The 9,958-nt window shown below is 32.6% G+C and overlaps 1 non-coding gene across 1 annotated transcript; it reads left to right on the top strand.

Moving 5' to 3' along the window:
• The first annotated feature begins 2,269 nt into the window (after positions 1–2,269).
• On the top strand, positions 2,270–2,376 carry LOC127743517 (small nucleolar RNA R71). Its single transcript, XR_008004906.1, has one exon. It is a non-coding gene; the product is annotated as a small nucleolar RNA R71 (small nucleolar RNA).
• The last annotated feature ends 7,582 nt before the right edge of the window (positions 2,377–9,958 follow it).

Raw genomic sequence — 9,958 nt, forward strand, 5'->3', positions numbered from 1 at the left:
TTTTCGTGTAGAGACTCTTCTTGGCGTTAAACGCCAGCTTTTATGCCAGTTTGGGTGTTTAACTCCCATTTTTATGCCAGTTCCGGCGTTAAACGCTGGGAATTCTGAGGCTGATTTGCAACGCCGGTTTGGGCCATCAAATCTCGGGCAAAGTATGAACTATTATACATTGCTGGAAAGCCCAGGATGTCTACTTTCCAACGCCGTTAAGAGCGCGCCAATTGGCCTTCTGTAGCTCCAGAAAATCCACTTCGAGTGTAGGGAGGTTAGAATCCAACAGCATCTGCAGTCCTTTTTAGTCTCTGAATCAGATTTTTGCTCAGGTCCCTCAATTTCAGCCAGAAAATACCTGAAATCACAGAAAAACACACAAACTCATAGTAAAGTCCAGAAAAGTGAATTTTAACTAAAAACTAATAAAAATATACTAAAAACTAACTAGATCATACTAAAAACATACTAAAAACAATGCCAAAAAGCGTACAAATTATCCGCTCATCAGATATCAGGAGGAGTTTTATTGATTGTCACCAAAGGAGGTTTGAGCTACAGATTCTGATGTGCATCATCAAGGGGTTCTCGAAGGTTTGGATCAATAAGCTCAGTCTGCATGCACATCTCTTCTTCACCCGCTGAATGTATATCTTTGAAGACATGAAAGATGAGTTGCTCATTATGCACTCTAAACACTAATTCACCTTTTTCCACATCAATCAGAGCTCTTCCAGTGGCTAGGAATGGTCTTCCTAGAATTATAGAGGCATTCTCATCCTCCCCTGTGTCAAGAATCACAAAATCTGCTGGGAGGAAGAACTTACCCACTTTGACCAAGATATTTTCCACTAATCCGTATGCAGGCTTTATAGATTTATCTGCCATCTGTAATGCTATCCGTGTGGGTTGTGCCTCTTGGATTTGCAGCTTCTTCATAACAGACAAGGGCATTAAATTGATGCTTGCTCCCAGATCACATAACGCTTTCTCAAAGGTTGTGCTCCCAATGGTGCATGGAATTTGAAAGCTCCCTGGATCCGACATCTTCCTTGGTAAGTTATTCTGAATGATGGCACTACATTCCTTAGTCAGGACCACTGTCTCGTCTTCCTTTAAAGGCTTCTTCTTTGACAACAACTCCTTCATAAATTTGACATAGAGAGGCATTTGCTCCAAAACCTCAACAAAAAAAAATATTAATTTGCAACTTTCTGAAGACTTCCAAGAACTTCGAAAACTTCTTGTCCTTGGTCTCCTTTTAAAGTCTCAAAGGATATGGCATTTTAGGCTTGTACTCAAGAGCCTTTGACAATGTAGGATAAGTGTCAAGAGAGTTTGGGAATGGGTTGTCCGCACGCTTTGGAGGGACGTGCTCTACTTCTCCTTCTTCTCCTCTGGAGCTTCTTCTTCAACTGGCTCCTCATTAACTTGTGCTTCCGTACTTGCCACTTGTCCACTTATCAAGGAGATAGCCTTGCATTCCTCTCTTGGATTCACCATTGTATCACCAGGGAACGTACTTAGAGGCCTCTCAGATATTTGCTTGCTCAACTGGCCTACCTGTACCTTCAAGTTTCTGAGGGAATCTCTAGTTTCCTGCATAAAATGATTCGTTACTGCTTCCATATCAGTATTTTTCTGGGGCTGAGAATTTGCCTGCTGAGGTGGTTGTTGATAATGAGACTAAAACTGGCGGTTATTATGATTATTCTGCTGAAAATCGTCCTGAGAATTACTGTTAAAATTCTGTGATCCCTGAGGTTGCTCTCTCCACCCAAAATTTGGGCGGTTTCTCCACTCCTGATTATAGGTCTTAGAGTATGGGTCATTATTGGGGTTTCTAGGAGCATTCCCCATGTAATTGACCTATTCAAAAGAAAATTGAGTATAATCATAATTCTCATTTTGTACAAAATTACCTGTCATGTCATAAGGGGTCTCTTGATGTGCATTCTAAGTGTTGACAGCTGAAACCTGCATCCTACTCAATTATTGAGAAATTAAACTCATCTGCTGACTCAAAATTTTATTCTGAGCAAGGATAGTATCAAGAGCTTCTACTTTCATAACGCCTTTCTTTTGAAGGGTCTCAGAGTTCACAGGATTCCTGTTAGATGAATATAAATATTGGTTGCTAGCAACCAATTCAATAAGCTCAGTAGTTTCCTCCAGTGTCTTCTTCATGTGCAATGAACCACCTGTAGAATTATCTAAACACATCTTGGATATTTCACCCAAGCCTTCATAAAAGATGTCTAGCTGGGTCCATTTGGAGAACATATCCGGAGGGCATTGCCTAGTTAGTAGCTTGTATCTCTCCCAAGCTTCATAAAGAGTTTCACCATCATTCTGCCTGAAGGTCTGAACCTCCACCCTAAGCTTAGTCAGCTTCTTTGGTGAAAAAATTTAGTAAGAAACCTAGTAACAACCTTGTCCCATGTATCCAGACTCTCCTTGGGTTGAGAATCTAACCACAGCTTTGCTCTATCCTTCAAAGCAAATGGGAAGAGCATGAGTTTGTACACATCCGCGTTCACTCCATTTGTCTTCACAGTATCACAAATCTGCAGAAAATTAGAAATAAATTGATTTGGGTCTTCTTAGGGAAGAGCATGATATTGACAATTTTGTTGCACCAGAGTGATCAGTTGTGGCTTCAACTCAAAGTTGTTTGCAGCTATAGGAGGCACCACAATGCTTTTTCCATAAAGATCTGCAGTAGGAGTAGTGTAAGAGCCAAGCACTCTTTTGGGTTGTTCATTCCCAACTGGATTTGCCATATTGACATTAGCAGCATTATTATGATCCATATTGGACTCTGCAGCCTTGTAAAGTCTAGCTTGTTGCAAACGCCATCTGAAGGTCCTTTCAGGTTAAGGATCAAAATCAAGAAGGGACTATTTATCCCTGTTCCTGCTCATAAACAAACAGAAAATAAAGGAAAGTGAGAATCTCTACATCAAAGTGTAGAGAATTCCCAGTGAAATAACCTGTGTAAAAAAATTAAAATAAAATAACTAAATAAATAAGAAGTAAAAACTTTGAAATTTATATAAAAAAATGAATGGGAAAATAAAAATAACTAGGGACACCAAACTTATTTAAAAAAAAAACTAATTGAGCAACAATTCAAGAATTAAAGCTAATTTTTTTATTTTTTATTATATTAGTGAACCTGAAAAATAAAAATAAAAAAATAAAAAAAAACAAAAATAAAATAAAATGAAATGAATAAAATATATATAAAAAACAAATGATACAGGGGGTAGGGAACGTGCTAACGGAAAGAACAATAAAGGGAAAAGAAATAAATAAATAAATAACTAAATAAATAAAAATTAATAATAAAAAAATTAATTAAAAGAAAAATTATCTAATTTATGCAATTAAACAACTAATAGTTGTCAATCACAGTCAATCTCCAGCAACGGCGCTAAAAATTTAGTGCGGAAATTATAACCCACAAACTAACTGGCAAGTGCATCGGCTCGTACCAAGTAATACCTCAGGTGAGCGAGGGTCGATTCCACGAGAATTGATGGATTAAGCAACAATGGTTAAGTGATTTACTTAGTTAGACAAACAGAAAAGAGCGTTTGGGTCTCAATTGCATTAAACAGTAAATTCAGAAAATTAATAAAGCAAGCAGTAAATAAGTTGTGAATAATATATGGAAAAAACAGTTAAGGTTTCAGAGTTATCTATTTTCCGGATTGACTTTTCTTACTAACTATTTTAATCATGCAAGATTTAATTCATGGCAAACTGTATGTGACTAAACCCTAATTCCTTAGACCTTTTTAGTCTCCTCTAAAATTCATCAACTGCCAATTCCTTGGTCACTTAATTCCTATTAGAGGGTGAAGTTCAATTCTAGTTTATATGCCACAAAAATCCTAATTACCAAATATAAGAGGATTATATGTCACGTATCCCGTTAAGTCCAGATAATTAGAAATTTAGGAGAATATGTTTTCAAGCTATTGTTCAAGTAAAGAGCTTTTCCAAGTTATACAAGAACGCAATTAGAACAAGGGTCATACTTCCGTTCTACCCAAATTCATAAGATAAAGAACGAAAACAATTCTTGAAATATAAATCAGTACATGAATTAAAATAGAAAAATAATAGTATCAATCCATACAATAGAAAGAGCTTCTAACCTTAACAGTGGAGGTTTAGTTGCTCATGATTCACAGAGAAAAACTAGGATTCTGGTAAACTATAAATTGTAGAATGAGGTAGAAGAGAAGAGAATTTTTTTCCTTTTATATCTAATCCTAATTAATGTAAAATATATTTCTTAAAACTAAATAATATCTTTTCCTATTTTTAAATAAAATAAAATTTAAATCAGAATTAATAGGAGATTGCGTGCTTGCTTTTTGGAGAGTTGGGGACCACTTGATTTCTTAATAATCCACACCTAACTTGAAAAATCTCAAGTTAGGCGTAGCCTTGGCCGAATTGATGGAGAAGAAGTATAAACTATTATATATCGTTGGAAAGCTCTGAAAGTTAGCTTTCCAATGCCACTAGAATCACGTCGATTGGACCTCTGTAGCTTGAGTTATTTAGGTTTGAGTGCAGAGAGGTCAAGGTTGACAGCATCATTCGCCTTCTTCTCTTTTTCTGCGAAAACTCCATCAAATCCATCCGAATGCTACCTAAAATAAACAGAATTGCACAAGACTCAAAGTAGCATCCATAGTAGCTAAAAGATAATTAATTCTTGATTAAACTCAACAAATCAAATGCAAATTCACTAGGAAAATGTAGGAAAGATTCTCACGCATCATCTCTCCCCATGGATGAGCTTGGGATTTTTATTTTTTTCATGGATATTATTGAGTTTGGGGATGCGCATACAAAGGGACTATCCAATGGTTAGCTACCAGAATATGTCGGGTTGCTTGTATAACCGATAGATGAGCTCATTAACCATAAGGCAGGCATTCATCATATGTATCTATGTGACATTATTTGGATGTGTATATTGTAATTAGTTTGCCTATGTGAATAATTTTATTTAATTGTTAATTGCTATATTTGACGTAACTGCTCTTGATTGTGTTTGAACCTTATTACATGTGTTTATGACTGAAATTGGTTGGGTTGTGGAGAATTGGATGTTGATTGAGTTGTTTGGGCCTGAAGTCGTGATTGATTATGTGATGGGCCGAAGACCGTGATTGGTTTGAATTCTGGTTTAGTAAAGTATGAAATATCAAGCTGGTTCAGCATAGACTTAATGAACTTATGTTTGAAACAAGTTGGTTATTCATGCTTTTAGGAAACTTTTAAGATTCTTTTATCTGAAAAGGGAGTTTGGATTTCTGGTTAATTAACTGATTTTTTTTTAAAAAGGTTTTGAATTTTTTATAGTTAAACCATCGATTTTCAAAGGATTCATAAAACAACGATAACTGAGTTTGAAAACAATTTTTCTTGTTAAATATCTTCTTATAACAATTCTGAAACTCTGTGGTGAGACCGTGTGGTTAGATTCTCACCCCCTACAGCTTCATCTTTTTAGGAGACGAACGAAGAGGCTTACGAAGAGTTTAATCGCAACTTTGCTTATACGATTTTGTTGTTATATTAGTTTAATTGTTATTTATTTTTTCTTGGCCATCAATATTGTATTTTAAAAGAGGGATAAGAAATGTATGTTATGTATGTATATTATATTCATAAGTTACTTATGTAAGAACTTTTGTATATATGTATATGCTTGTCTGTTTTTAAGATAAAATATTTTTGCGATTTTTTTCAAAGAAAACAACAATATGGTTTCAAGTCAAAGACTCTTATTTTATTATTAAGTATATGAAGTCGTCGTAATACTTCTTGATATCAGAGTGGCGCAGCTGAAAGCATGACATTCTAACAGTGATGGTGTTATAGCTGTTATTGTTGTTATTGCAGTAGAAAGTGAAGGAGAAAGAGGAGAAAGTTTTGAATTGTGCAGGAGAACGAGTCCATTGCACTTAAATTCACTCAGAAATGAACCAAAATTATATAATGATTGCGACACAATTAACTCAAAAATGAACTGAAATTACATAATGAACTGTGACACAATTAACTCAGAAATAAACCGAAATTGCATAACAATTGTGACATAATTAACTCAGAAATGAATCGGAATTTACCATAATGATTGCGACACATAAACTCAGTTTGAAAACAAATGCATAAACAAGACTGAATCATAAATAAAAACACATCTAAAATCAATTTTGGATCAGACAACATCATTAATATGTATCTTCTTCTTTTTTGTTTGGTATTTTTTTTTTGGTTTTATTCCTATTAAGAGAGTGAGATAAGAAGAACTATAAGAAAATGAAAAAAGAAAGAGAAGATAAAGAAGAAAAAGATGAAAAAGAAGAATAAGTAGCAACAGAAAATGATGAGGAAGAGGAGAATGAGTTTTAAATTGTGCAAGAGAATGAGTCCAAATGCACCTTAATTCACTCAGAAATGAATCGAAATTATATAATGATTGCGATACAATTAACTCATAAATGAATTGAAATTACATAATGGACTGCGACACAATTAACTCAGAAATGAACCGACCCGAAATTACATAGCAATTGCGACACAATTAACTAATGAACCGAAATTTACCGTAATAATTGCGACACATAAACTCAGTTCAAAAATAAGCACACAAATAAAACTGAATCATGAACAAAAACACATCCAAAATCAATTTTGGATTAGACAACGTTATTAATATGTTTCTTCTTCTTTTTTGTTTGATATTTTCTTCTTTTTTTGGTTTTATTCTTCTCAAGAGAGTAAATAAAAAAAATTAAGAAAAAAAGAAAGTAAAGATGAAAAAGAAAAAAATGAAAAAGAAGAAGAAGAAGCAGTAAAAGATGAGGAGAAAGAATTTTGAATTGTGCATGACAACGAGTCCAAATGCACCTTAATTCATTCAGAAATGAATTGAAATTATATAATGATTGCAACACAATTAATTCATAAATGAACCGAAATTACATAATGGACTATGACACAATTAACTCAGAAATGAATCGAAATTATATAATATACTGCGACACAATTAACTGAAAAATGAATCGAAATTACATAACAATTGTGACACAATTAAAAAAGAAATGAATCGATTACATAATGATTACGATACATAAACTAACTCAGTTAAAAAATAAGTACACAAATAAGACTAAATTGTAAATAGTAACATTTAAAATTAATTTTGGATCAGACAACATCATTAATATGACAAAAATTTAACAATAAGGACAATATGTATAAAGAAAAGAAGAACAAGAAGAAAAAAAAGAAGAACAAGAAGAAAAAAAAAAAAAGAAAAAATGCGTGATCTAAAATTAATAAGATAAACTTAAATGTTAAAATTACTTAGATGGGGTGAATAATTCAAACTCTAAAAACCGAAAGTTATAACTGAATTATAATAACGTTCTTTTATAATAATGTTTGAATTATAGAACAGTTAGGGTTGAATTATAATGCGCAGATTAATTAATTTTACTATATTTGTTTAATAAAGCGTTTTATTGTGGCTTTATGCAAAAATTGTGTCCAAATAAAATGGATGATGAAATAAGGGGTGGCTACGTGTTATAACTTATAAAATATTATTCAATCCTAGTCTTGATGAGCTGTAACAGTAATCCAAATCCAATCTCTCAAGTTCTACTTGCCATTTATCCAAATTAAATATTAGCCAAAACAAATGCACCTGATTCTGATCAAAAGAAACGTCTCCATTGTATGAATGGAGTGTTTAGTGAGATAGACTAATTTTCTTTAAAGGAATTGGAATAACAGATTGATTAATTTTATTGATTATAACTAGCTTTAGCATGTCTTGATATATTAATATTTGTTGTAAAATAAAGGATATATATAAAATAAAGATGTATAAATAGAAGACTCTATTATTAATATAATTAGCTCAATAATTTTTATATATATATAATAATATTATATGTTGTATTGTGTATATATATACAAAGATAAGAAAAAGTATTAAAAATAAAGAGAGAGAGAATTGCATTTGATACTATCTCAATATAATAAAGATAGTTAATATTGCTATCAATATTATATGTAAAGAGTAATAGAAAATAGAATTTAAAATACTTATAAAATAAAAGAAGAGAAATAATTGTAATAGAAATATAAGGAGAAGAGTATTTGATTGTAACATAAAGAGGGAATAGATTTCTTATTACTTATCACAATATAATAGAAACTTATATATTTACTACTTTGATATATTAGAAGTGTATTAAGAGGGAGGAGAAAGTATAAAGAGAGGAAGAGGATTTTTATTGCTGTGTGTAAAAGCATACGATGATGCTTGCTATTTATACATGAAGAATGATACCACTTTCAACTTTCATTTATTTCCATTTGTCTTGTAAATGGATTCATTTAGTCTTGAGAATGAAATCCAACTAAGCCTTGCGTGGTCCATGGTCATCCACTTTTATCACAACAATATTATATTTTTTAGGTTACGTTGGAAATAGAAACTCAATCTTATTCAGGGAAAACTCAAACCTAATTAACTTCATCAATTAAACAAGCAGCCATGGGTTAAGATTTGGTTCGCTAGAATGTCGGGTCGTCGACTTTTACCGATGTTTACACACAATAATTTTCCCCCTCCAATTCTACAAATTCATCGTATAATAACTTCGAGTCTTTATCCTAAATATATAAAATAATACAATTGGTTTTCATTTAGAAGATAGTTACATTTATATTAATCATTTGTTTCAGTTTAAAATATGATTTTACAACAAAATAAATTAATTTTATAAGACAAAAATTATACTAAATTTCTTGGCGGTTGCTAGCTGTTAGCACAAATTTCGACGTATAAAAAAATTTAACCATAATTCATTGAAAAATGGCATGAATAGTTTGGCCATAGAAGAATTCCCCTTCGACCATAGCAGGTAATCGAAGTCGAAGACTTAATGATTTGAGGGATTAAGGAAATAGGGTGGAAACCAGAATATATCACGTTGTAAATATGGATACACCGTAAGAATATGGGGCTTGAAGAATGAGACAAAATAAAATGTGGGATATTACGATAAAGATTTTTTAGGGAGACAAGGTTTTGGCAAAGAAATGAGTGAATATTCTATTTGACTTTTAACAATTGTTTTAAAAGGATAACGAGATCTAAAAAAAATATTTAAATTTTTATTTTATTTTTGGATTGAGTAGTTTTTTGTGCTAAAAAAATAACATTGATTTTTTTTTTGCTCAGAGTTAATTAGTCTCATAAAATAAATTTCAGGACCAAATTTGGTATTTTTTGTCAAAGATCTCGTTATTTTTTGAGGTAATTGTCTGTCTTTTAAAGTAATTGTCAGTGTATTAAGAGGGAGGAGAAAGTATAAAGAGAGGAAGAGGATTTTTATTGCTGTGTGTAAAAGCATACGATGATGCTTGCTATTTATACATGAAGAATGATACCACTTTCAACTTTCATTTATTTCCATTTGTCTTGTAAATGGATTCATTTAGTCTTGAGAATGAAATCCAACTAAGCCTTGCGTGGTCCATGGTCATCCACTTTTATCACAACACTCCCCCTTGGATGACCATTTAGGATTATTGCCTCGTTAAAACCTTACTAAAGAAAAACCCAGTGGGAAAAAAACCTTAGTGAAGGAAAAAGAGTACAATATCCTTTAGTGATAGGGACTGCCTCATTAAAAACCTTGTCAAGAAAAACCCAATGGAAAAAAAAACCTGACCAAGGGAAAAAGAGTACAGTCTCCCCCTCTTGCCGACATCATTTAAGGTCTCGAAATCGGCGCATTCCAATCTCATGTACCAATCTTTCAAAGGAGGATTTTGGGAGTGACTTTGTAAATAAATCTGCCAGATTGTCACTTGAACGGATCTGTTGGACATCAATTGTCCCTTGATTTTGAAG

The sequence above is a fragment of the Arachis duranensis genome, chromosome 10 (genome assembly GCF_000817695.3).
Source record: "Arachis duranensis cultivar V14167 chromosome 10, aradu.V14167.gnm2.J7QH, whole genome shotgun sequence".
NCBI classification, from domain to species: Eukaryota; Viridiplantae; Streptophyta; class Magnoliopsida; order Fabales; family Fabaceae; genus Arachis; species Arachis duranensis.